The following is a 27,618-nucleotide window of genomic DNA, read 5'->3' as shown; positions in this document are numbered from 1 at the left end:
CAAGACAAAGTTATATGTTTTTGGTATGTGGAACATATTCTAAGTAACAAAGACTTAATTTAGAGTTTTTTGGACACTAGGAGAACATATTCTAAGTAACAAAGACTTAATTTAGAGTTATTTGGTTAGGGTTAGGATCAGGGTTAGAGGGTTAGGGTTATAATAAGGCCATGCTGAATAAGGCATTAACAAGTACTTAATAATGACTAGTTAAGAGCCAATATGTTACTAATTTGCATGTTAATAAGCAACTAATTAATGGTGAATATGTTCCCCATACTAAAGTGTTTCCATGTTTTTTTACTGGTGCATAAATTGAACCGTGCATTAACATCACCTTGTTCAAACAACAAAACCAACACAGTGCATAAACTCACAACAAATTACACACCTGCGAACCAGTCAGCTGTTGCCATATCCGTAATACGCCGATAGGGAGAAGTTTGTATTTACACGATGAGTCGGGTGTGTTTTAACCTCTGCCGAACCCCTGAGGCCGACTCACCGAACCCTTAGGGTTCAATCAAACCCATGTTAAGAACCACTGCATTAGCTAATAGGCTAAGACGTTTACGAGTGTCTTTGTTGGTATAATTAACTTACAATACGTTCTGTTTGTATTGTTAGTGTTTCGCAAATTCACCAAAACGTCACCGTGGAGTTATTGAGTCTGTTTAGCTGATTGGAGAGCTAGCTTCCGCATCTAGTGGGTCCATGACGATGACTTCTGGTTTGATTGATTAGACCAGGGGTGCTCACAGTTTTTCTGCAGGCGAGCTACTTTTCAATTGATCAAGTCGTGGGGATCTACCTCATTCATATATATAATTTATATTTACTTATTTATGAAATATGTTTTTGTTAACAAGTTAAAGGTGTTTAATGATAATGCAAGCATGTTTAACACATATAGTTAATATTGTTAAAAAATTAAAGGTGTTTAATGATAATACAAGTATGTTTAATACATATAGTTGATATTGTTAACAAGTTAAAGGTGTTTAAAGATAATGCAAGCATGTTTAACACATATAGTTAATATTGTTAACAAGTTAAAGGTGTTTAATGATAATACAAGCATGTTTAACACATAGTTAATATTGTTAATAAATTAAATGTGTTTAATGATAATACAAGCATGTTTAACACATATAGTTAATATTGTTAACAAGTTAAAGGTGTTTAAAGATAATACAAGCATGTTTAACACATATAGTTAATATTGTTAATAAGTTAAAGGTGTTTAAAGATAATACAAGCATGTTTAACACATATAGATTCCTTTCTTTCATGAAGACAATAATATAAGTTGGTGTATTAAATGATTCTGATGACTTGCATTGATTGGACAGTAGTGCTGATAACGTCCGCATTTTTGAATGGAGGAGAAAAAAAGTCCTCCTTTCTGTCCAATACCACATGAAAGTGGTTGGTTTTTGGCATCTTATTTGTCCAGCTTCCGTACTCCTTTGTATACACTTTACAAGAAATACATTGTCGGCAAACTTCGTAGCTTGCTAGCTTGTGCACGCCAGCTTTCTGAGACTCTTATTTTGTTAGCGCAACTGTGCAGTGGGTCTTTGGAGTTTTGACGACAGGTACGGCGCCAGAGTCTGTTGAAATAAAGTGTTTCTCGCCTTCCAGTCGGTAATTTTAATGAGCTGGCAGCAGCCAGCGTCATCTCAGAAGACCCTCGGGTGCCGTGAATGTCAATCAAGTGACGAAAGTGACGTCATAGTGAAGATTTATGATCGCTCATTTTTAGGACTATTTTTTTTTAATGCCTGGCTGGTGATCGACTGACACACCCTCCGAGATCAACCGGTAGCTCGCGATCGACGTAATGAGCACCCCTGGATTAGACGTTTTACTGCCGTGTTACAGGCACCGTTTGGTATTAATCAAGGTATGTAAATAAACATTTACAAAATTGTTCTGTGTAAATAACTCATTTCACAACGTATATATCTGGCGCGGCTAATATATGGCAAAAAAATGTTTTCCCGAAAATTTTGTGGGTGCGGCTTATAGGGCTGCGGATCTTTGGGTGTCCTACGATTCGATTCAATATCGATTCTTGGGTCACGATTCGATTATAAATCGATTTATTTTTTTTTCGATTCAACACGATTTTTGATTCAAAAACGATATTTTTCCGATTCAAAACGATTCTCTATTCATTCAATACATAGGATTTCAGCAGTATCTACCCCAGTCTGCTGACATGCAAGCAGAGTAGTAGATTTTTGTAAAAAGCTTTTATAATTGTAAAGGACAATGTTTTATCTACTGATTGCAATAATGTACATTTGTTTCAACTATTAAATGAACCAAAAATATGACTTATTTTATCTTTGTGAAAATATTGGACACAGTGTGTTGTCAAGCTTATGAGATGCGATGCAAGTGTAAGCCACTGTGACACTATTGTTCATTTTTATTTTTATTTTTTTTTTTATTTTTTATAAATCCATTTTCTACTGCTTGTCCCTTTTGGGGTCGCGGGGGGTGCTGGAGCCTATCTAAATGTCTAATGATAATGTCAATGAGGGATCTTTAATCACTGCTATGTTGAAATTGTAACTAATATTGATACTGTTGTTGATAATATTCATTTTTGTTTCACTACTTTTGGATTGTTTGTGTCTCCTCTCAATTGCTCTGTTTATTGCAGTTCTGAGTGTTGCTGGATCGGGTTTGGTTTTGCAATTGGATTGCATTGTTATGGTATTGCTGTGTATTGTTTTGTTGGATTGATTAATTAAAAAAAAAAAAAAAAAAAATAGATTTTTGAAAAATGAGAATCGATACTGAATCGCACAACGTGAGGATCGCGATTTGAATTTGAATCGATTTTTTTCCCACACTCCTAGCGGCTTATATAGTGCGCTTTATAGTCCGGACAATTTGATGATAATAATAATAATAACAATGGGGACTAGATAAGCATACTTGCCAACCCTCCCGAATTTTCCGGGAGACTCCCGAAATTCAGCGCCTTTCCCGAAAACCTCCCGGGACAAATATTCTCCCGAAAATCTCCCGATTTTCAGCCGGAGCTGGAGGCCACGCCCCTTCCAGCTCCGGCTGAAAATCGGGAGATTTTCGGGAGAATTAAAAAAAAGGCTGTCCTCACTCAGGTCCGCATGGAGCTGGAGGGGGCGTGGCCTCCAGCTCCATGCAGACCTGAGTGAGGACAACAACGGGAGGACAACAGGGTGACAAGAACTAAATCATCCAGACTAGAGATAAATTGTATTATTATGTTTATCCTACCTAAAAATAAATATATTTATTAATTTAAAAAAAACAACTAAATACATTTTTACTATATTTTGCTAAAAACATCAAAATTAGTTGTATTTTTGTTTGTATTTTTTCTGACTCCTTATTACATCCAGCCATAGAATTATACATTAAAATAAACATATATGAAATAATTAATTTTAAATGATCATAATAATTCATTTAAAATGACCATATTTAATTATTAAAATAATTGCTTGTTTATCAACAACTTTAGCATTTTATTCATTACATTTTGAAGCTCTCAGAAGTCAAGTTATGTTATATTCCTTAAAATGTATTTATGCAAGTTTGAAGTATCAATTATCTAAACACAGTTTTGTTGGCATATTTTCAGGATGTAGATATATATATATATATATATATATATATATATATATATATATATATATATATATATATATATATATATATATATGTGTGTGTTTGTGTATATGTATGAAATACTTGACTTGGTGAATTCTAGCTGTCAATATACACCTCCCCTCTTAACCACGCCCCCGCCCACAACCACGCCCCAGTCCCACCCCCGACCACGCCCCCCACACCCACACCCCCGCCTCCCGAAATCGGAGGTCTCAAGGTTGGCAAGTATGTAGATAAGTATGTGACTGGATGTGGATCTTCTTTCACTATCTGTCCACATGTCGTATTGCCTCGTTCTTCTAACCGGACATGATTGCCTCCAGTTGGAGAGGTGGTGCATGGGCCAAGAACCTGTTTGCTGCTTATCATGGCACCGCTTCCATTTATTGATCAATCTAGCCTTTTTTTAAACAATGTAAAATATTAATGCCTATAATGCTGTCATAAGAGTGAATCACTGCCAGCGGTTCACTCTAACCACAGTAATCAACGGCGGCCATTACTGGAACGATCCATGAAAGGATGCTAGGCTCACATTGGTGGGGTGGGGGTTGGCGCTGTCGTACCGCTAGCTAGCATGGACGTGTAGCGTGAAACGTGCTTTCCGACAGTTATTAATTATTGTCATGTCCAGCTCGCCTGTTAATTAAATGCTTCCTCAACGGCGGCACGAGCTGCGAATCATCAAGACAGCCGACTGCGTTTACCTTGGACGGAGCGCTCTGATTGGCCCGCCACAACGAAGGCAGAGGGGCTATTGGCTCCGCCATGGCGTTTGCTGTTGCCATGGTGCTGAAACGTCCCACTGGAAAGGCTGAGTATTTTTTTGTTGTCAAGGTGAGCACAATGAAGTTGTGTTAATTAATTTAAATAAATGCAAAACATGTTTCATACACACTCTTAGGGCCATGTTTATGCATCATTTTTTAATTCTGATCCTAACCAATCATATTTATATGGTGGATTATGACAGCAGGCGCACCGCGTAATCTCCACTGATTGATTGCATCATAACCATCATGTAATAATCAGCCTATTCCAATAGGAGGCTTTTGCCCCAATTGTCCTGTTTTTGTGTCCCACATTTGGACAAATGGAAGGGTTGTGCAGCTCGTTACTGAAGGAGGTTGGAAGTGTGATGGACCGGCGGTTGATTGGCGGGAATAGGAGAAGGGGAGGGAGGAAGGAAGGAGGACGGAGAGCAGCAGCTGCTTCTGGGGAGAAAACAATCACACACACCGGCCACTAAGTGGATTTGGTGGCTGGAAGAAGACGGGGGGAGGGGTGGCGGCATCTGCACGACGCAGCTACATCGCCATCATACACTCTGTGTGTAAAAGGATATTGTGAGGACAACGGCTTGTTCCACAACAGTTGAAGGGTTTCATCAAATATTGTGATGGATATTATGTTCTAAAGTGGTGCTGCAGCTCACTTCTTTTGTTTGTTTGTGCTGAGAGGTATTTGTTCCCTTTGTGACCTGACTTGTACGCTCATTTGTGGCCATGAGCAGAATGTCTTGCACTCATCACTGAGGTAGGGCTGAGCGATAAAAGGATATCGATATGTATCGCGATAAACACGTAATTGATATCAATAAAAAATGTGTTCAATAAAACATTAGGTTTTTTGGGGTTTTTTTTCTTTGGATGAAAGCGGAAGTTACGAAGCAAGGTTGGTTGCATGTACAAAGGCAGTCGCTCTCTGGTAACCGAGCAACGCAGGGAGTGATGACTGATCAGTGGGAGTGACACGCTAACAGCCAATCGGGTAACAGTATCAACTATCACGATTGGTTGATTCTTTGCATGGAGTGAGAAGAGAAAGTCAAAAATGAAGAAATGGTGGATAAAACAGGAAAGGTTACCTCGACAATATGGCAGTTTTTTGGATTATTTCAAAGGGACCGTAGTCAGACCAATGTGGTCTGTAAATGATGCAAGGCGCTCTTCACCACCACGACCGGTAATGCCACACCACCTTAGCCGCACTCACCCTTTAGAGCAGTGGTCTCCAACCTTTTTGTAGCTGCGGACCGGTCAACGCTTGAAAATTTGTCCCACAGACCGGGGGGGATGTTTTATTTTTTATTTTATTTTATTTTTTATTTTTTTTGTCATAAAGAAATACAATCATGTGTGCTTACGGACTGTATCCCTGCAGACTGTATTGATATATATTGATATATAATGTAGCAACCAGAAATATTAATAACAGAAAGAAACAACCCTTTTGTGTGAATGAGTCCATTGGGGGAGGGAGTTTTTTTGGGTTGGTGCACTAATTGTAAGTGTATCTTGTGTTTTTTATGTTGATTTAATAAAAAAAAATAAAAAAATATATATAAACATTTTTTTTTTTTTTTAATTTCTTGTGCGGCCCGGTACCAATTGATCCACGGACCGGTACCGGGCCGCGGCCCGGTGGTTGGGCACCACTGCTTTAGAGCACAGCTGTAACTTCCTGGCACTAAACCTGCAGAAAGTAGTTCTTTTCAGGTTTCTCTATGTTTACATTTTCACACTTTGCCCTGTTTTGTTACACTTTATTAAGCAGTTCTTACATATTCCTTATTTTTGCACATTCATTATATCGTGATACAGTTTTCGGCCATATTGCCCAGCCCTACACTGAAATCAAACAAATGGTTCTGTTCAAATTCTCGCATTTAGAATCTCTTAGAAATCAAGGAAGTTGAAATTGTTCCCTCGTTTTCCGACCCCCAATAAATGGCGAAATATCGGGGGGGGGAATGCACCCATAAAATCCCTATTATTGATACTCTAAACGAGAGACCATCAGGGTTCTATTAAGTTAAGTTAAAGTACCATTGATTGTCACACACACACTAGGTGTGGTGAAAGTTGTCCTCTGCATTTGACCCATCCCCTTGATCACCCCCTGGGAGGTGAGGGGAGCAGTGGGCAGCAGCGGTGCCGTGCCCGGGAATCATTTTTTGGTGATTTAACCCCCAATTCCAACCCTTGATGCTGAGTGCCAAGCAGGGAGGTAATGGGTCCCATTTTTATAGTCTTTGGTATGACTCGGCCGGGGTTTGAACTCACAACCTACCGATCTCAGGGCGGACACTCTAACCACTAGGCCAGTGGTTCTCAACCTTATTTCAGTGATGTACCGCCTGTGAAATTGTTTTTAATTCAAGTACCCCCTAATCAGAGCAAAGCATTTTTGGTTGAAAAAAAGATAAAAAGAAGTAAAATACAGCACTATGTCATCAGTTTCTGATTTATTAAATTGTATAACAGTGCAAAATATTGCTCATGTAGTGGTCTTTCTTGAACTATTTGGAAAAAAGGATAGGTTTTTATTTATATTTAGAAAGGATTTTTGAATTGTTGCTATTTTTAGAATATTTAAAAAAAAATCTCACGTACCCCTTGGCATACCTTCAAGTACCCCCAGGTGTACGCGTACCCCCATTTGAGAACCACTGCACTAGGCCACTGAGCAGGTATCCTGCCAATTCTAGTACCGATCAACGAGGGCTGGGCGATGTGGCTGAAAACTGTATCACGATTTAAGTGTTTTATATCTGTTGATATTTTTTTATGACTTATCGAAAATAAGGACCAGGTGAACAAATATATTAAATGTAAACCTTTTTTTTTTTTTTTTCAAATATCCTTCCTCTGATTATAATCCCCTCAGCTATCAAGGCAGAAAGGAAATGTCAACACAACCATCACTTTGAACACTTACAAAATGAAACATGAAGGTGCAAAAATAATGAATATGTAAGAAATGGTTAATAAAGTGAAACACAATAGTGCAAAATGTAAAAATGTATACATAGAGAAACCTGAGAAGAACTATTTTCTGCAGGTTTAGTGCCAGGAAGTTACAGCTGTACTCTAAAGGGTGAGCGCGGCTGAGGTGGTGTGGTATTACCGGTCCTAATGAGTACAAGCGCCTTGCATCATTTACAGATCACATTGGTCTGACTACGGTCCCTTTAAAAAAAAAAAAAAAATCCAAAAAGCTGCCATACTGGCAAGGTGACTTTTTCTGTACTTAATAGGGTTGTATGGTGTAGTGGTACTAATAATGTACTGCGGTACTAATTAATTAAAAAAGGTACTATACTGCCTTTGAAAAATATTGTTACTTTTTTTCTTCATTTGCATGATGGATGGCGCGCCGTGGTGACATTGCATGGTATTATGAGCCAAGGCGCATGTGAGTCAACACACACACAGAGCACTTACAAGCAGAAATGGTGTGGAGACAAAATAGGGAGAATGGATGTATTTTGGCTTCACAACCAACGATAAATGTGAAGCTATAAAACACCGAATCGCCACTCTTCAAGCGGTGCTTTAAAACACAGCTAGCTAGCGGCTAATGGCCTCCACAATGTTTTAGCTAGTTCTAAATCATTAATCCTCACCTCCATGGCGACAAATAAAGTAAGTTTCTTACAAGGATCATCTCTGCAGGACGAGGAATAGCTAAACATGTTTCACTACACTCCATAAGAGGATACAGTAGCTAACCGCTAACAGCAACCTAGCGCTCCTGAATGTAAACAAATGGGTGGATCTATACAAACATCTATTGTAACAAGTACAATAGCCGTATATAGTCGATAGTAATTGCATCGATATCTTATGATCACCCAAAACTTGTAAATATCAAACAACAGAAGAATAAGTGATTATGACATTTTAACAGAAGTGTAGATAGAACATGTTAAAACAGGAAGTACCGTATTTTTCGGACTATAAGTCGCAGTTTTTTTCATAGTTTGGCCGGGGGTGCGACTTATACTCAGGAGCGACTTATGTGTGAAATTATTAACACATTACCGTAAAATATCAAATAATATTATTTAGCTCATTCCCGTAAGAGACTATACGTATAAGATTTCATGGGATTTAGCGATTAGGAGTGACAGATTGTTTGGTAAACGTATAGCATGTTCTATATGTTATAGTTATTTGAATGACTCTTACCATAATATGTTACGTTAACATACCAGGCACGTTCTCAGTTGGTTATTTATGCCTCATATAACGTACACTTATTCAGCCTGTTGTTCACGATTCTTTATTTATTAGGGCCCGCATGGCCCTTTTGCAATGAGACATAAGGACCTATTGAATTTGTAAGGTTTTATTCTTTATTATTATTATTCTTCCGCAACTTTGCGCTGTAATTTGACCCCCTTAACATACTTCAAAACTCACCAAATTTTACACACACATCAGTAATATACGGCAAAGCTTTTTAATCAAGAAACCAAACCCCAAAACTCAAAATTGCGCTCTAGCGCCCCCTAGAAAAAAACCAAACTAGTTTTAAATTGCCTTTCAAATGTCTATTCTTGGTGTTGGGTTTTATCAAATAAAATTCCCCCAAAAATGCGACTTATATATGTTTTTTTTCCTTCTTTATTATGCATTTTCGGCCGGTGCGACTTATACTCCGGAGCGACTTATACTCCGAAAAATACGGTAAGCAGATGTTAATAGTAAATGAACTAGTAGACCAATAATAGTACAACTAAAAGATAGATGTTATACAGCTTGTCCCTCATAATTTGGACAAAATAATAGAATAAAAAATGACACAATATGCTACTGCATATGTCAGCAGCCAAATTAGGGCCCTTTGTTTACTTACTTACTACTAAAAGACAAGTTGTCTAGTATGTTCACTATTTTATTAAATTACAGCATTATTCCTTAATTGCAATAAGAAACATATCTTTAATATATTATAAGATGTTCTGTTAAGATAAAGGCAATATTGACATTTTATGTCGTCCCTTTTATTTTGAACAGTATCAAAGTGTCGAAATACATTTTGGTATTGGTACAACACTAGTACTTACTGTGTAGAGGAGATCAGTGCGTATTTTTCAGTTTGTTATTTTGTTAACCATGTAAATCCGCAATGGACCCGCACACGTGCTTTAAATCGATGACTTATTGATGAGGAGGCTGCACATTATTCATGACAGAGCGTTGTTAGGTTGGAATGCTGACATGTTAAAAGAGATGGATACATGTTCACGACATGATGAGCTTTTCTGCGCACAGCTTGAAGAAGATGATGATGATGGTGTGTGTCTGTTGAGTCGTCGTGCCCCGAGGCGCATCCTTGCGAGAGATGTGCTAAATGGATGCATTCTTGGAACTAAATGGAGTGTACTTAATCCATGTCATTGATACTTTTTCTCTCTCTCTCTCTCTCTCTCTCTCTCTCTCTCTCTCTCTCTCTCTCTCTCTCTCTCTCTCTCACATTCAGATGCGTAGGGAGCACAATATTTAAACACATATACTGTAGATGTATGTGTACTGTGTGTGTGTGTATATATATATATATATATATATATATATATATATACACACATACATATATACATGTCAGCACGGTTTTGGAACGTAACACCAGTGTCTTTTTTTTAACTCGACATCAAACATCCGAAGGATTTCCCTGTCTGCACGATGCTCATGTGTGATCAGTACAGCATCGCCATTGGGGACGAGAAAGGGTGACTGAGCCAGGGCTGTTGCCATGGCAACCTGCAGAATGATGACTGGGGGCCCGGGCGTCTGCTTTGAGGCCCAAAAATAATGATGAAGCAGGACCGTTTGCTCAGAAGTGTGATGTGTGTGACTTAGGGATGTGCAATTTTTGAGAAAAAAGCCTAATTGTGATTCTGATTCGATTTGCGATTTTTATATTTTATACGTATAAATGCAAAGAACTGCGAAAATAACGAGTGAAGGAAGACAAAATATTTTATTTCTTTTTGTCTTTTTGCAGGTTAATTGTATATATTGTGCTCCTGAGTTAATGTTTCTAATCCATTTCAATGTATTATTATTTATTGAGTTTTTTTCTGTATAAAATGTTTCGAGTTGGTCAAAACATGTTATAGTTTATTGAGTTTTTATTTAAATGTTTTTAATTCAGGCAAATTAATGCACTTTAAATATTTTCGTTACAGACTAAAAAACAATGTTAAAGTTAATGCTTTGTTGTAAGTTGATCCATAATTCTTTCTTTTTTCTTTGTTTTCTTTAACGTTAATAAGGATACAATGTTATGCGGAGGTGAACTTAAAGCAATTTTATAGACAAGTGATGCTATTTATAGTCACGACGGAGAATACGGGGGGGCGAAATGTTTTTATTCTTCCCGGCTTGATGCAAACAGACTCGGATCTTTTGTCTACTTCATGCTCTTTAACTGAAGAAATAACCGATAAAAACTATAAAGTGATTATAATGTAATGTAATCATTTAAAAGAATATGAACTGTTATTCCTCTACTGTAAAATTGTTTACCACTGTACTGTAATTGGAAGGTAAATAACTGTTAGTTTTCCTTTATAAATAAACAAAAAATAAAATGGACTCTCATTTCTATAAGCAAACATTTTACTTAAATGATTATTGAACATCTTAAAATGCATTTTTTTTTCCAGTTGGAAAAACTAGTTTTTGTTTTTGTTTTTGTCACAGCATTCTCGTTCGTACGTCCTTGTTGATGGGCTCATATTGCCCACCTGGTTTGAAGCTGTAATATTGCCACAACAGGACATTTGGCATAACGGGACATAACCATATTTTTTCCTCGGAATTTTTGTTACTTTGCGGCACTTCTCACTAGCGAGTCGCGAGTACGGGGGGGCATGTTTCCTGTGTGTGTAAAGCCGCCAGTCCTGCACCAAAACAAAGATTGTGAACAACTGAAAAGAGGGCTCAATGCATTCAGTTAATTTGATTGTTAAATGAAGACATTCAGGTGTTGAGAGCAATGCACAGAGTGAGACTTATTTCTCCCTATTTGAAACGGGAGACAAAGAAAACAAAATCATAGAAGGACGTAGCAATTTTGTCGATGCCAGCAAAGTATTTCAATTTCATTTTCATTAATTGACTTATTGACTATCGGCCCAGGCCTAGTCACCATCAAAACTTTTTACGAAAGAATCGAAATTCTTACTTGTAACGATTCTTAAGTGATATAAAAAAATCTAATCGATTTTCTTCTTTCATTTTGTTTTTTTACCTGTCCTGTCCAGCCACTCAAAACAAACAAAACCTGTTGTGGCCAGAAATGGTACTGCAATCACGGTCAAAATTCTGTAATCCCCTCCCACTCTCCATGACTGAGGTTGCCAGATACGCAGCCAAATCCTACTCCAAGGAACTTCAAATGGCAATCGACGAGTCCTACGCTGTAGGTTTCTCTTGTTTATGCTTCTTGCAAGATGGTTTACTAAGTAATTGTTAGAGATGTCCGATAATATCGGCCTGCCGATATTATCGACCGATAAATGCTTTAAAATGTAATATCAGAAATTATTGGTATCGTTTTTTTAATTATCTGTATCGTTTTTATTTAATTTTTTTATTTTTTTATTAAATCAACATAAAAAACACAAGATACACTTACAATTAGTACACCAACCCCAAAAACCTCCCTCCCCCATTTACACTCATTCACACAAAAGGGTTGTTTCTTTCTGTTATTAATATTCTGGTTCCTACATTATATATCAATATATATCAATACAGTCTGCAAGGGATACAGTCCATAAGCACACATGATTGTGCGTGCTGCTGGTCCACTAATAATAGTACTAACCTTTAACAGTTAATTTTACTCATTTTCATTAATTACTGGTTTCTATGTAACTGTTTTTATATTGTTTTACTTTCTTTTTTATTCAAGAAAATGTTTTTAATTTATTTATCTTATTTTATTTTATACATTTTTTTTAAAAAGGACCTTATCTTCACCATACCTGGTTGTCCAAATTAGGCGTAATAATGTGTTAATTCCACGACTGTATATATAGGTATCGGTTGATATCGGTATAGGTATTTAAGAGTTGGACAATATCGGAATATCGGATATCGGCAAAAATCCATTATCGGACATCCCTAGTAATTATGCCACATTTTACTAATGTCGATTAGCCAAATGTATTTGTAAAGTTACACAGCAATATTTTATTTGGGAGTTGGGACAGATTGTTGGCATTACCTTGCTAAAATGTCTAGTTTGACCGCACGGACCATCATCGAAATAATTATGTATTATATATTATATATCGCGAAGGTCTACTTTGATGGCAAGCCAAGGCCAACAGTAAAATGACTGCTAAATTTTGTTCAGCATAACTCCATATTGCATTCAACATGACACACTGCATTCTCTTCCATTTAGGCACATCACCATCTTTCAGTGCAATTCTATTAGATAACCCACGTTACGCAAAATCCACATTACGCATAAATCATATAGCCTACTACCATGTCATTACACATAGTGGAAAATCATTCCTTGTAATGCATTACATTGTGCCAAGACATGTGTTTGATGCACATACAGACAGTACCAGAAACCGCAATTAGCCGTGCTAATGTTGGAACGCACTTCCTCAGCATATCAGCATATTGAGAACAAAATAGGCACTGACACTACCCATATCCACATAGGTTTTATTTGTCCAAAATATATTTTGCCCTGCATATATTTCCCCCGTTAGCCTATATGTCGATGTGTCATTGACCTGGCTAGCATGCTAAGCATTTGTTGCACGAACATACTAGCTTTGTTAGACAAGGTCATAGACTGTATTGGACAATATAGTTTACATACCAAATGTCTATTTCCATTTATTACAAGTAATAAGAAAAGGTAAATACCTGACTTACCTATCAAGGAAGAAATAGGCAAGTTTGGCGTCTAATGAAAAAATCTTCTCCGCCTTCAATCGTCTCCATCTTTCAAAGGCATCCCCGATACAAATCCTCGTTTTGTTCCTGGCTTTGTCATGAATAAGTTGAGAATCGTAACGACTCCTTTTAGATTGACTAAGGTCTGACATGTTTAGTAACTTTACCAGTGGCAGTAGCTCAACGAAGATGGCGGTGCGTAACTGGCAACCTGGATGTGACACACTCACAGACTTTCTAATTGATCAAACGGTGGACGGGGCATCGAAATGAAAACAATAACAATATTTCGGGGCTGTAAATCTAATTTTGATATTAGTATATTCTGGCTGAACTACTGTTATCAGTTATAAAGGTATTTGAAAATAACATGATTTATTAATGCCTTTTGACATATCATGGGCTGATACTAGGGGTGTAACGGTACGTGTTTTGTATTGAACCGTTTCGGTACGAGGACTTTGGTTCGGTACGGGGGTGTACCGAACAAGTTTCTAAGCTAAAGTATTAACAAGCTGCTTTGCTTCTTCTGCCTCTGTCTCAGCATCCAGCATTGTCCCACCCACACAACCATCTGATTGGTTACACAAAAAGCGGTAACAGCCAATCAGCAGTGCGTATTCAGAGCGCATGTAGTCAGCGCTTCAGCGTCGAGCAGATAGGTGTTTAGCAGGTGAGCATAAGGCAGCATACTCTCCCCAAATTATAATAAACACCTCCCAGTCAACTACTAGCAACATCACTATGAGCCCGTTGACCTTCTAGAAACTTAAACTGCAGCTCAGCTCGCTCGCAGTCCTGGCTTGAGGTGAAGGCTAATTCGCTTTTAGCGTAGCGTTAGCTCATTTTGCGGTGTGTGTGTGTGTGTGTGTGTGTAGTCTCTCCTATTGCTTATTCTGATTGCTTGTACTATTTTTTTCAGCTATAGTTACATTAATCATTAGTAATGTAGCAGCCTAGTTTTGAATGGCAGGGTCCCTGCTATCACATGTTGATAAAAATATAACATTTACATAATAAAAATCAACTACAGGCTTCCCAAATGCTGTAATGAATTAATGATGAGTTGACTTGAAACTGTTTAATGTTGCACTTTTTATATGTATAAGAACATTTTTGTCATTTTATTTAATCTGAGCATCAACTTGAGGCAGTTTAATGTTGATTAACGTGGGCAGAATTATTATAGTGTTCCCAATGTTAAAAGGATAAAGCCATTGTTTACAAATTTGGTAAATAAATAACCAAAAAATGTATATTTTGTTGTTTTCTTACTGTACCGAAAATGAACCGAACCGTGACCTCTGTACCGAACCGAAATTGGTGTGTACCGTTACCCCCTTAGCTGATACTGATACCATTTCTTCAAGGTTGGCATGTGCGCATTATTTTATTGATTTATTGATATTTATTGATTCATTTGGACTTGTTGTCCGCCTCTCATTTCCCGCTGTGGACTTACTGTATATCAGCTACAAACCATCTTGAGGTAGCCGCATTCGTAGCTTAGTTTGTTGCTAGTTCCGCTCACGCTCGGCCTAGAGTGACTCAGAAGACAAAGAGGAAGTGCGATGGTGGCCCGCACAGGAAGTGACCGCTGAGGTGGAAGTGAAAGAGACCACAGTGTTGTTTTGTGTGAGGGGAAAAGCAGAAAAAGGAGAGCCTTGATTGGCTCTTTGAAGGCTTTGCTGCCAAAGAACCGCTAATGACATGACATGACATGACTTTATGCTGACATTACAGCAGCAAACTAGTCCAAAGAAAGCAACAAGTTAATGTTGTGTGTCCGAGGTGGAGCTTGTTGTCGTCATGAGGCTCTACGATCATTCTTTCTGTCTGACCATCTTCTCTCTCTCCTCTCCTGGAGCGTGTTGGACTGCGGCCCAGGCAACAATCCAGCTAAACACAGACCTTGCAGATTCCTCTGGTCTGTCGGTGAACGTCTTAGACGCACCAAACTCATCTCACGTTTCCAAGTTGTGCAGTCAGACATTTCATAGTTGAAAGCGCCAAGTTGTCCGAGTGGCCTTTGGAGTGAAGTCAGCGGTTTTGCTAAGTGGCCTTAGCTGGGAAGTCCCAGACCTCCAGCAGACTGGGTTGTCTTCCTGCATTGCGTCTTTGAGTCGTCTTTATGATGACTCAGGGTGTGTTTACGCTTCTAATCTTGGTCTTAAGTCCGCTTGCTGGTCTAGTTTGGTTTCTTTGGTTAAATGTGAACTCCAGAAAGGAGGACCGAGACTGTCTGAGTGAGGCAAGTGTGAACGCATCGAAAAAACGATAAACTGTCACGTTCAAGTAGGGCTGGGCGATACGGCTAAAAACTGTATCCTGATATAAGCGTTTTATATCGGTCAATATCGATAATTATTGATATTTTTTATGACCTATCAAAAATAAGAATAGGGAGAAAAATATAATAAATTGAAATAAATTGAAATTAAATTAAAATAACTTAATTAAACTTTATTTTATTTCAAATGTAACCTTCCTCTGATTTGAATCCCCTTAGCTATCAAGGCAAAAAGGAAAGGAAATGTCAACACAAGCATGGAAAACACTCAAAACAATGTGAACACAATTGTAAATTCACATGGAACACTAAACAATAACCTCTTAAAATGAAGGTGCAAAGAAAAGGAATATGTAAGAAATGCTTAATAAAGTGTAACAAAATAGTGCAAAGCGCGAACATGTAAATATAGAGAAACCTAAGAACTATTTTCCACAGGTTTAGTGGCAGGACGTTACTGCTGTGTAACATTTCATTTGGTCTATTATTCTTATTTAAGTATGGAAACCAATTTACGTTATACAGTAATTACTATTGGACCAAATTACTATTATTTTAAAGTAGCACGTTTGTTATGTTTTGTAATTGATTTCATTTATACAGCCCTGCACTTTAGTTCCTACATGTTGTTTCCGTATACCCGAATAGTGAACGAACGAGGGTTGAAAAGAAAAGATGTAAAAAAAACTAAAAAAAAAACTGCCATACTGTCTAGGTGATTTTTCCTGTTTTAACCACAATTTCTTCATTTTTACTTTCTCTTCTCTCTCCATGCAAAGAATCAACCACCAGACAACAAGATGGTGCAACCTAACTTGATACTGTTAAGCGATTGGTTGTTAGCATGTCACTTCCATTGCTCAGTGATCACTTCTTGTTTTGGTAGGTTATCAGAGTGCCAGTATCTTTGTTCATGCAACCAACCTTGCTTCGTATCTTCCGCCCCCCCCCCCCCCCCCCAAAAAAAAATTAAAAAATATATATAGGCATGTGTGTGTGTGTATATATTAGGGCTGCAACAACTAATCGATTAAAATCGATTATAAAAATAGTTGGCGATTAATTTAGTCATTGATTCGTTGGATCTATGCTATGCGCATGCGCAGAGGCAATTTTTAAATTTTTTTAAATTCTATTTTATTTTTTTTTATTTTATTTTTATTTTTTATAAACCTTTATTTATCAACTGCAACACGTACAAACAGCTGAGAAACAATAATCAAAATAAGTATGGTGCCAGTATGCTGTTTTTTTTTCAATAAAATACTGGAAAAGATATAAATGTAGTTTGTCTCTTTTATCCGATTATTAATCGATTAATCAAAGTAATAATCGACAGATTAATCGATTTTCAAATTAATCGTTAGTTGCAGCCCTAGTATATATGTGTGTGTGTGTGTATATATATATAAAATTAAAACACTAGCGTCCTGGCAGATGGAGTGTTCTGTAATTTCCGACTGTCTTTGAGGCCTTGAACGTAGGGATGGCCGATAAAAAATGTAAAAATGTTTTATTATATATATATATATATATACATATATATATATATATATATATATATATATATATATATTTTATCTGGAGATAGGTTGATTGGCAACACTAAATTGGCCCTAGTGTGTGGATGTGAGTGTGAATGTTGTCTGTCTATCTGTGTTGGCCCTGCGATGAGGTGGCGACTTGTCCAGGGTGTACCCCGCCTTCCGCCCGATTGTAGCTGAGATAGGCTCCAGCGCCCCCCGCGACCCCAAAAGGGAATAAGCGGTAGAAAATGGATGGATGGATGGATGATATATATATATTTTATATTATATATATATAAAAATGTATATATATTCAAGGCCTCATAGACAGTCGGAACTTACAGAATACTCCATCTGCCAGAACGCTACAGTGTTTTGTTTTTAATGTTTTCTTCTCAAATATACTTTTTTGCAAATGTGTCAGGGGCAATATTGCAAATCCCACGGTGACGTCATCAAGTCAAACCAAACGCATCCTCAGATTGGTCTGACTCATTGTGACCTACGGTCCATCTTACATGGCCTTCCAGCATGCCACACCTCGCGCAATACAGCCTCTAAATGTATTTTTATGTTTGCGTTGTCACGCCGTGGACACCAAATGCAGCCCTGACGTTTGGCAGCAATGAGGTCATCCACATATTTGCCTGCAGCTGTTCCCCAATTCCTGTCCCTCCACGGAGAAAAATGCACTAGAGAGTTCTAACTGACCCCTTAGTAGAACCTCAAGTCAAGTCCCAAAACACGACTAATTAGAGACTTTGAGCCCTTAAAAAGGTTTGATGCTTTATGATGTGTTTGCGAGCTTTGAAATGTTTGCTGCTAAATATAAAACACACATTTTTCATTTCATTTCCTCATCTTCTGCTTTTCTTAAACACAGAGGTGGCAGCTTCATGGTCCTTTTAGTTATTCCCAGTCCCGGCTCACGTCATCATTGTCTCATTTGAGGACACATGGCTGGTAACCACACAAATAAACACACACTCACACTAGCGATGGGCGATACTGCCTAAAATCTATATTATGATATATATATATATATTGCAGTTTCCTGCGATAATGATATATTATTTCTTATGTAAAAGATAATGAAACGTTTGAAAATGAGTTACAAAGGCTCCTAATTTAGTTGCTGATGTATGAGGTAACATATTGCGTTTGTTGAACTATTATTAATCTACTTGTTCATTTACTGTTAATATTTGGCTACATTCTGTTGTAACATGTTGCTATTTATATTTCTGTTAAAATATAATAAGCACTTATAATTATTTTGTTTGGATACTTTACATTAGTTTTGGGTAATACTACAAATGTGGGTATCGATCCAATACCAAGTAGTTACAACCTTGTAACTGTTTTGGACTTTTTGTTTGCTTTTTCTCTGTTTGTGGTATTTTAGTTCCTGTCCTGTACCCTTATTTTGTAGTATTTACAGGCTTCCACACCTGCCGCCTGATTGGCAACTGGGACACACCTTTACCCAGTTTCCAATCAGTCTCCTATTTCATTTCTGCACATTGCTTCATGTACACCTGTTGTTCCCGATATAAGATAAGTTGCGTGTCTTGCGCATTTGCTGGTGCACTCACCTTCTTTTGTTTTTCCGTTTTCTGTTCTTTTCTCCTCTCCGTGTGAATGCAACTTTTGTTAATAATAAATAACATTATTTTACTCACCGTCTGCCAGCCTTCTCTGCATCCTTAGGGTCATGCCGCTAAACTGCGTTCCAGCTCCTGACAACAGGGGTAGTATCGCTCATAACAATGCTGATACTGTACTTCAGAACTTCAAGATCATTGAGTGATTCAATTTTTGATCACAATTACAATCAGACATAAACACAGTATGGCGATGTAACAATATCAATATAGTTTCTTAATACTGTCTCTGATTAAAATCCTTTAGTTTTTGCCCTTAAAGTCCTCCCGTTTCCAGGAACTTACTTCATGAGTTTGTAAACGATAAAAAAACAAACTACACAATAATTTTTAAAGTAAAAACTATCGATCTAACCATTGTATTACCGACCAAATAATGATATTATACCTGGTATCATTACTTTTGCTATTTATATCGATCCGCCCACATTTGTTTACGTTCAAGAGCGCTAGCTTGCGGTTAGCATATCCTCCTACGGTGTGTAGCGTGGCATGTTTAGCTATTCCTCGTCGTGCAGCGATAATGATACTTGTAAGAAACAGTTTATTTGCCGGCATGGAGGCGGGAATTACTGACTTCAAAGCGCCTTTGCACCGTGGAGGCTAGTTAGCCGCTAGCTAGAATGCTACATTGCGTTGAGGACGTGTTCGTTTGCTTGTCGCTGTCAAATATACAGACACAACTAAAATGTGTCATCAACGTGCATTATCACGATTTAACGAAAGTATTAAAAACTATCGTCGGCCATATAAATATTATTTATGTTTTATGTCTTTATCATGCTACCCTAAACGCACAGCAGTATTACGTTGAGTTGATGAGTGAATACAGCTGACTGTACTTGTTGTCCTACATTGTTGTTTGTCAGCGTGTTTATTTTTTTTCACATTTTGTACAACCGAATCTCTCAGAGGCGCTACTTCATTCCTGATGTCAACGGTTAATTTTCATTTTATAAACAGGTGACGTTAATATCGTAAGTGGGTTTTTTTAAGCTCCGGATTCTCCTTCGTTTTATCTCCTTGGCTGGCCTGCACTGTATGGGTACCTCGGTTTTTGTTGGTAATACGTTCCAAAAAAAAAAACTAATCAATTTTTCCTCATAAGAAATAATTTAAATGCAATCAATCTGTTCCATACACCTTAAAATTCTCATGAGATTTATTGATGGGTACTCAATTCTGCGGAAAGGTACGCGGCAAACCAACCAATGTTGCCAACTCTGCGACTTTGTCGCTAAATCTGGCGACTTTTTATTCCCCTTGGCCCATACTTGCCAACCTTGAGACCTCCGAATTCGGGAGATGCGGGGTCGGGGGGTGCGGGGTCTGGTGGTAGCGGGGCTGTATATTGTAGCGTCCCGGAAGAGTTAGTGCTGCAAGGGGTTCTGGGTATTTGTTCTGTTGTGTTTATGTTGTGTTACGGTGCGGATGTTCTCCCGAAATGGGTTTGTTATTCTTGTTTGGTGTGGGTTCAGTGTGGCGCATATTTGTAACAGTGTTAAAGTTGTTTATACGGCCACCCTCAGTGTGACCTCTATGGCTGTTGATCAAGTATGCATTGCATTCACTTGTGTGTGTGTAAAAGCCACATTTAATATGTGACTGGGCCGGCACGCTGTTTGTATGGTGGAAAAGCGGACGTGACGACAGGTTGTAGAGGACGTTAAACACAGTGCCTTTAAGGCACGCCCCCAATGTTGTTGTCCGGGTGGAAATCGGGAGAAATTTGGGAGAATGATTGCCCCGGGAGATTTTCGGGAGGGGCACTGAAATTCGGGAGTCTCCCGGGAAAATCGGGAGGGTTGCTATGCTTTGGCCACTATTTTTGGTCAACATCTACTAGCGACAAATCTAGCGACTTCTTCCAGTGTTATTGGAGACTTCTTTTTTTTTTGTCCTGGAGACTTTTTTTTCAGTCTTGGAGACTTAAAAAAACGAGCAGTGACAGGTGCTGCAAGCAGAGCGGGGAACCTCACGGGAAGAGAATTGCAGAGGTTTGCGCAGGCGTAGATCATTTGTCATCTGGACTTTTCTTTTATGGTGCGTTCCATTTGTAGTGGGAAGTCGGAATTTCCGAGTTCATAGCCGGAAGTTTGGACTGGAGTTTTAAATGCAAATGTTTCTTTACTGTCACACTTAAATAAATCACCTACCGTATTTTCCGGACCATAGGGCGCACCGGATTATAAGGCGCACTGCCGTTGATCGGGTCTATTTAGGTCTACTTTCATACAAAAGGCGCACTGTATAATAGGGCGCATTAAAGGGGTCATATTATGATTTTTTTTCTTCTAAATTCAAAACACTTCCTTGTTGTCTACATCAGTGTTTTAACCTTTTTTGAGCCAAGGCACAATTTTTGCGTTGACAAAAATCCGGAGGCACACCACCAGCAGAAATCATTAAAAAAGGAAACTCAGTTGACAGTAAAAAGTCGTTGTCGCAATTGTTGGATATGACTTTAAACCACAACCAAGCATGCATCAATATAGCTCTTGTCTGAAAGTAGGTGTACTGTCACCACCTGTCACATCACCCCCTGACTTATTTGGACTTTTTTGCTGTTTTCCTGTGTGTAGTGTTTTAGTTCTTGTCTTGCGCTCCTATTTTGGTGGCTTTTTCTCTTTTTTTTTTGTAATTTCCTGTAGCAGTTTCATGTCTTCTTTTGAGCGATATTCCCCGCATCTACTTTGTTTTAGCAATCAAGAATATTTCAGTTGTTTTTATCCTTCTTCGTGGGGACATTGTAGATTGTCATGTCATGTTCGAATGTACAATGTGGACGCCGTCTCTGCTCCGCAGTAAGTCTTTGCTGTTGTCCAGCATTCTGTTTTTGTTGACTTTGTAGCCAGTTCAGTTGTAGTTTCGTTCTGCATAGCCTTCCCTAAGCTTCAATGCCTTTTCTTAGAGGCACTCACCTTTTGTTTATTTTTGGTTCAAGCATTAGACACCTTTTTACCTGTCCGCTTCCTCCCGCTGTTTGCGACATCTACGAAGCAATTAGCTACTGGCTGCCACCTACTGGTATGGAAGAGTATTACACGGTTACTCTGCCGAGCTCAACCACAACACATAATTTGCAGACTATAATTGCTGGTTTGCAAAAAAATATTTTTAACCCAAATAGGTGAAATTACATAATCTCCCACGGCACACCAGACCGTATCTCACAGTGGTTGAAAAACACTGGTCTACATAACATGTAATGGTGGTTCTTTGGTCAAAATGTTGCATAAATTATGTTTTACAGACCATCTTCAAGTCACTTTCTGACATTCGCTTTATTTACTTGGCTCCACTTTGACAGCGTCTTCTCCCCGTGATCTTTGTTGTACCAATGTGGCATGTAAGGACGGGAGTGGAATAAGTGTCTATAGATGGACCTAACTGTTTTAATGACATTCAGACTTTACTTAAATCAATACCGGAGCAGCATCTCCTGATCCGTGGCTCACTAGTGCAACAACAACGCCAGAAATGTGTCCCGTGAAAACCCATCCGACCGGAACTCTCTAAAAACTAAAGCTTCATGGGTGAATGATATAAACCTTTAGCGCTTCCATAGCGAGTCTACTGACAGATATAAGTTAGAACTTTACGCTACTTTATATTAGAAATGGCAACAGTGGATGATAAATGCCCCACAACAAGAAGATAGAGAGAAAAAAGAAGCTTGTTGACTGCTGCGTCGGCATGGGGTACAATGGCGGACACGCGCACATTTTCAGGACTTACGCATGTCCCAAATACACATCAGCAGGTACCAGAAGGTAAGAAAAGCTGGTTTTGCACAATATTGCAAAACAAAACACCAGATAATGTCTGCTAAGAGGTGCCATTTTGCGTTTTTGTATACACACACCATAATAATACTCGTATGTTGAAGCACAGTACGTCTGACTATGGTAGCCGTAATGCGGCGACAATAGCTTACCATAGTCGTACTAAAACATTTTGACAGATTTTTGAGCACCGTGGTTCTATATTCTCATTGGAACATTTAAAGTAGGGCTGGGCGATATGACTAAAAAATGTATCACGATATAAGTGTTTCATATTAGTCGATATCGATAATTATTGATAAAAATAAAAAAAACCTATTCTAAATAAAGACCAGGAGAAAAAAGGCTGAATTTAAATAATTTTATTTTAAATATAAGTAGGTAGCATGTCCTTCGCTAATTGATCCACCACTGCATCCGTTATTTCTTTATAACGTTTTGAATTTTTGTCGTATGGCACTGCTGCCGAGTACCTCTCGATGGTGGTCTGTTGTTGCCGCTTCGGTGCTGTTCCACTTGCACCGGCTGATGTAGATGGTTGTAGCTGTTTGATACTGCTGTACTCCAGCGGGTGAGAGCGGCTCAGGTGGTAAAATAAGTTTGTCGTGTTCCCAGACTTGGTCGGGACGACGACCTTGCAAAGTTTGCAGACAGTATTACTCTGATTCGTATCGGACTTAAAAAATCCAAAATACTGCCAAACTGGTGACGTGACGTTTCCTTTTTTATTTACAATTTCCTCTCGTGCTGCCGCACTCATATTCCCGTTTTGTTTCACTCCTCGTCGTCAGCTCGCCGTTGTTGCTTTTTTTTTTTTTCCTGTTAGCATTTCCCAGAATGCCTTGCGGTTCAGGCTCGGCCGTGATAGGTTGAGAGGCCAAAGCCCTTCCCCTGCCTACACCCCCCAGAATGCCGTGCGGTTCCGGCTCGGCATTTCTTCCTATTTTTTTCTAACAGAACTCAGTGAAATTATCGAACGTTCTATCGACCCCATTTTCTATTGATATAGATCACATGTCTATCGCGATATATATTGTTATCGTTTTATCGCCCAGTCCTAATTTAAAGTTTTGGTGTTGTTTACTGGCGACGTATTGCAGTCTACATGTATCTCTTATGTGTGACTGCCATCTACTGGTCACACTTATCGTTACACCATATACCAAATAAAATAGCTTCGAGGTCGGTAGGCACAACCAAAATGATTCCGTACATTAGGCGCACCGGGTTATAAGCCGCGCTGTCGATTTTTGAGAAAATGAAAGCATTTGAAGTGCTCCTTATAGTCCGAAAAATAAGGTAACTTGATTTGCCTACTTTACACAGTCACTTATTCACCTCGAAATCGTCTGCATGTGTGTGTCTCTCTGTGACAAAAGTAGAACATTTCACAAGCTAGCTAAAAAGCTGCCGCTGTTTGCAAATTGGTTTGAATAGCGAGATGTAAATATTTCTTCACTGTCATGTCAAGCTAATATAAAATCACTGCAATGTTCCAATTCCATCGTTCATGTTAATGAGCCAGTCACTAGATATTGTTCGTTAGTGAATATCACAATCCTCCATTATTTTAATCAAATTTTATACGCTAACAACAACAGCTAATAATCAAAAGAAGATAGGTAATCTGCAGTTTTAATCACAATGCTCATTGTTTTAACCTCACTTTTGTATCTCTCCTACAGCAACCATTACCATAAATTATGCAATTAAGTTAATGACGTCATCTAGCAACTTTTAGGACAGCCAATAGTTACTTTCCTTGCTAAGGAGTTGGCAACACTGAAACCGACTAGTCTGTTATGCACAATGTTTGGGCCGTGACGATATACAAAAACCTGGTCAAAATATTAGCAAGAAAGCAAAAACTAAATGAATCTTTGGGCACCACATGATGCGATTCAGAATTGATTCTGGATTCAAATCGATTCTGGATTCAAAATCAATACATTTTAAAACATTGGATGCTAGTTCTATGATTAACTACATTCCTCCATAAAATAGAGAAACAGCTCTGATCAATGTTTATATTCCTTTAAAGAAAACTGGTTTTGTTTGATAAAATGCCTCCCAAACATTTCCATCCATCCATCCATTTCATTTAATAAAGTAAAATACAAATAAGGCAACAGGAGAAGTATCCAACATAATTTACATCAACAAAATGATTAGCCAGAGTGGCTGGACAGAACAGATTGGAAAAAAAAAAAAAAAAAAACGGCATTTTTTTTAATTTTTTTAAATTAATTAATAAGAATCGCTATTAATTTGAAAATCGATTTTTTTTTTACACACTCCTAACTATGATAATATAATAATATCAATGATAACTTTTTAAAAATCATACGATGCAGAGCTCTACCTTGTATTGATTGTTGTAATGCTGATATTGATTATTGGCCCACAGAGGCTCAAACATGTACTAGAAACTGGAAGATCAATGAAAACGTTGGAGCCATTAGCCACACGTTAAGCTCCGCCCACCCCAAAGCCACCATTGATGACATCACTTAGCTGCGTGTTTAACCTCTTTATTACCGTTTTCATAGTGATGCTTCTCTCATAATCAGCATCTTGATGGGAATCAGAATTAGTGACGCATATACTTTATTCACATTGTTATATCATAATCACACATGGAAACTTTATTCACGTTGTTATATCATAATCACACATGGAATATGATATGAATATGGGAAAATAATACAAAGAGAGAATACAACAAAGTGGATAAGATTATCCATGTTGAGTGGTCACAAGTGAGTGTGGCTTTTAAAGGACCAGTGCCTCAAATTGATTTATATCACAGCGGTAACCATGGAAACAGATGCTCCCTTGGTGGCTGATTGCACAGCAGGGTGGGGCTCTTAAATCAATAGCTGGACGGTGATGTCATTGAACAATATTTGAAAGTAACACGACGACACAAAAGTGCATTTGCAACATGTGTGTTACAGACTTCTGGGGTCAAATCATAGACGAAGGCAAACTGCGGCCGTAAAATGTTTCTTAATGATTTTTAAGACGGTTAACGACGTAGCTGTAACAAGCAATAGGATTTTAAATACTATTTTAAATCACCCAGAGTCTTGAACTGCCACAAAGTAATTCCAGTGGTTTCTGACGGTAGTGACTGCATGCTTTCCAGTGACATACGGGTAATTACAGCAGCTCCAGGAAGATGGAGGCTTTGATACAAAGCAGAGTGGGTCTTTCTTTACATAGCAGTGTGATGGAGCCCGACTGAGAATTAAGTTATGCAGAAAAAGTGATATTTAATTGGACTTTTTTTTTTTTTTTTTTTTTTTACATACACTTAAATTTTCAGGGTTAAAAATCCTAAATCCTTTATAATGTACAATCTGGGTGTGCTTTTCGGTAAAAACGTTTTAGAAATAATTGTATTTTGGGGCATGGTGGCAGAGGGGTTAGTGCGTCTGCCTCACAATACGAAGGTCCTGAGTAGTCGTGAGTTCAATCCCGGCCTCGGGATCTTTCTGTGTGGAGTTTTCATGTTCTCCCCGTGACTGCGTGGGTTCCCTCCGGGTACTCCGGCTTCCTCCCACCTCCAAAGACATGCACCTGGGGATAGGTTGATTGGCAACACTAAATTGGTCCTAGTGTGTGAATGTTGTCTGTCTATCTGTGTTGGCCCTGTGATGAGGGGGCGACTTGTCCAGGGTGTACTCCGCCTTCCGCCCGATTGTAGCTGAGATAGGCTTCAGCGCCCCCCGCGACCCCGAAGGGAATAAGCGGTAGAAAATGGATGGATGGAGTTGGTTTTGTCGTTATAGTCTGGTATTAAACTTTTGGCATGCAGTCATCAAGGGTGGGTATCAAAGTCTGTCGGTACTACCAAGTACAGTGAAAGCTGGGTAGGACCAACTTAGTTGGTTCTTGAACATGGTTCGTAAATCAAAAGTGTATATATATCTTTACACACACTCATATATATATATGTATATTTATATATATATACACACACACACACACACACACACACACACAGACAGTACAGGCCAAAAGTTTGGACACACCGTCTCATTTCAAAGCGTTTTCTTTATTTTCATGACTATTTACATTGTAGATTGTCACTGAAGGCATCAAAAACTACGACACCTGTGAAGTGAAAACCCTTTCAGGTGACTACCTCTTGAAGCTCATCAAGAGAATACCAAGAGTGTGCAAAGCAGTAGTCAGAGCAAAGGGTGGCTATTTTGAAGAAACTAGAATATAAAACATGTTTTCCGTTATTTCACCTTTTTGTTAAGTACATAACTCCACATGTGTTCATTCATAGTTTTGATGCCTTCAGTGACAATCTACAATGTAAATAGTCATGAAAATAAAGAAAACGCATTGAATGAGAAGGCGTGTCCTAACTTTTGGCCTGTACTATATATATATATATATATATATATATATATATATATATATATATATGTATATATATATATATATCTCACAATCACAATAGCTTTTATTGCCATTGTTTGAGAACGGGTTCACAAACTAGGAATTGTTCTTGGTGCAATCGTGCAACATAAAACACATATAACACAGATTTGGTAATAACAAGAGCTCTAACTGAGCTATCAGATCTTGTTATAGACTTAGAAAGGAATTCAAAGGAGCTACTGTTAGGAGTTATTGTTCATGTGCCTGATGGCCGAGGGGAAAAAAACTTATGATAAATGATAACAATGATAAAACAAAAAGTTTAAAGGTAAAATCATGTTTACCTTGCTGTCCGTTAACGGCAGACGACGTGCCGTCACGAGGCATAGAAGGGAGAGCAGGAAGGTGAAGTGTGTGTTGGTTCACTCTCCTCTAAGTGTAAGTCCACAGCAATTCCCTCCTTTCCAGAGTGGTTTGTTGGCTTTTTTGAACCCATATAGAGTGAGCAAAAGAGACAAAACTTGGTGATTGGTGAGGAACTGAGAAGTGGCGACCGAGTAATGG

General features: G+C 38.3%; 1 protein-coding gene across 7 annotated transcripts in view; it reads left to right on the top strand.

Moving 5' to 3' along the window:
• LOC133572122 (unconventional myosin-IXAa-like) overlaps positions 1 to 27,618 on the top strand; it is a 278,579-nt gene that overhangs the window by 47,050 nt on the left and 203,911 nt on the right. The window contains exon 1 of one of the 7 annotated variants that reach the window (XM_072911884.1): positions 18,105 to 18,170. The exons of the other annotated variants lie outside the window; for them this stretch is intronic. The gene's annotated coding sequence lies outside the window, so the exon portion shown is untranslated. Of the gene's footprint in view, positions 1 to 18,104; positions 18,171 to 27,618 lie in introns of those variants that run through there. 7 annotated transcript variants of the gene reach the window in all.

This window comes from Nerophis lumbriciformis, linkage group LG29 (genome assembly GCF_033978685.3).
Source record: "Nerophis lumbriciformis linkage group LG29, RoL_Nlum_v2.1, whole genome shotgun sequence".
Classification (NCBI taxonomy): Eukaryota; Metazoa; Chordata; class Actinopteri; order Syngnathiformes; family Syngnathidae; genus Nerophis; species Nerophis lumbriciformis.
Note: the sequence above shows the minus strand (reverse complement) of the source record. Positions and strands in the feature narration are given on the sequence as shown.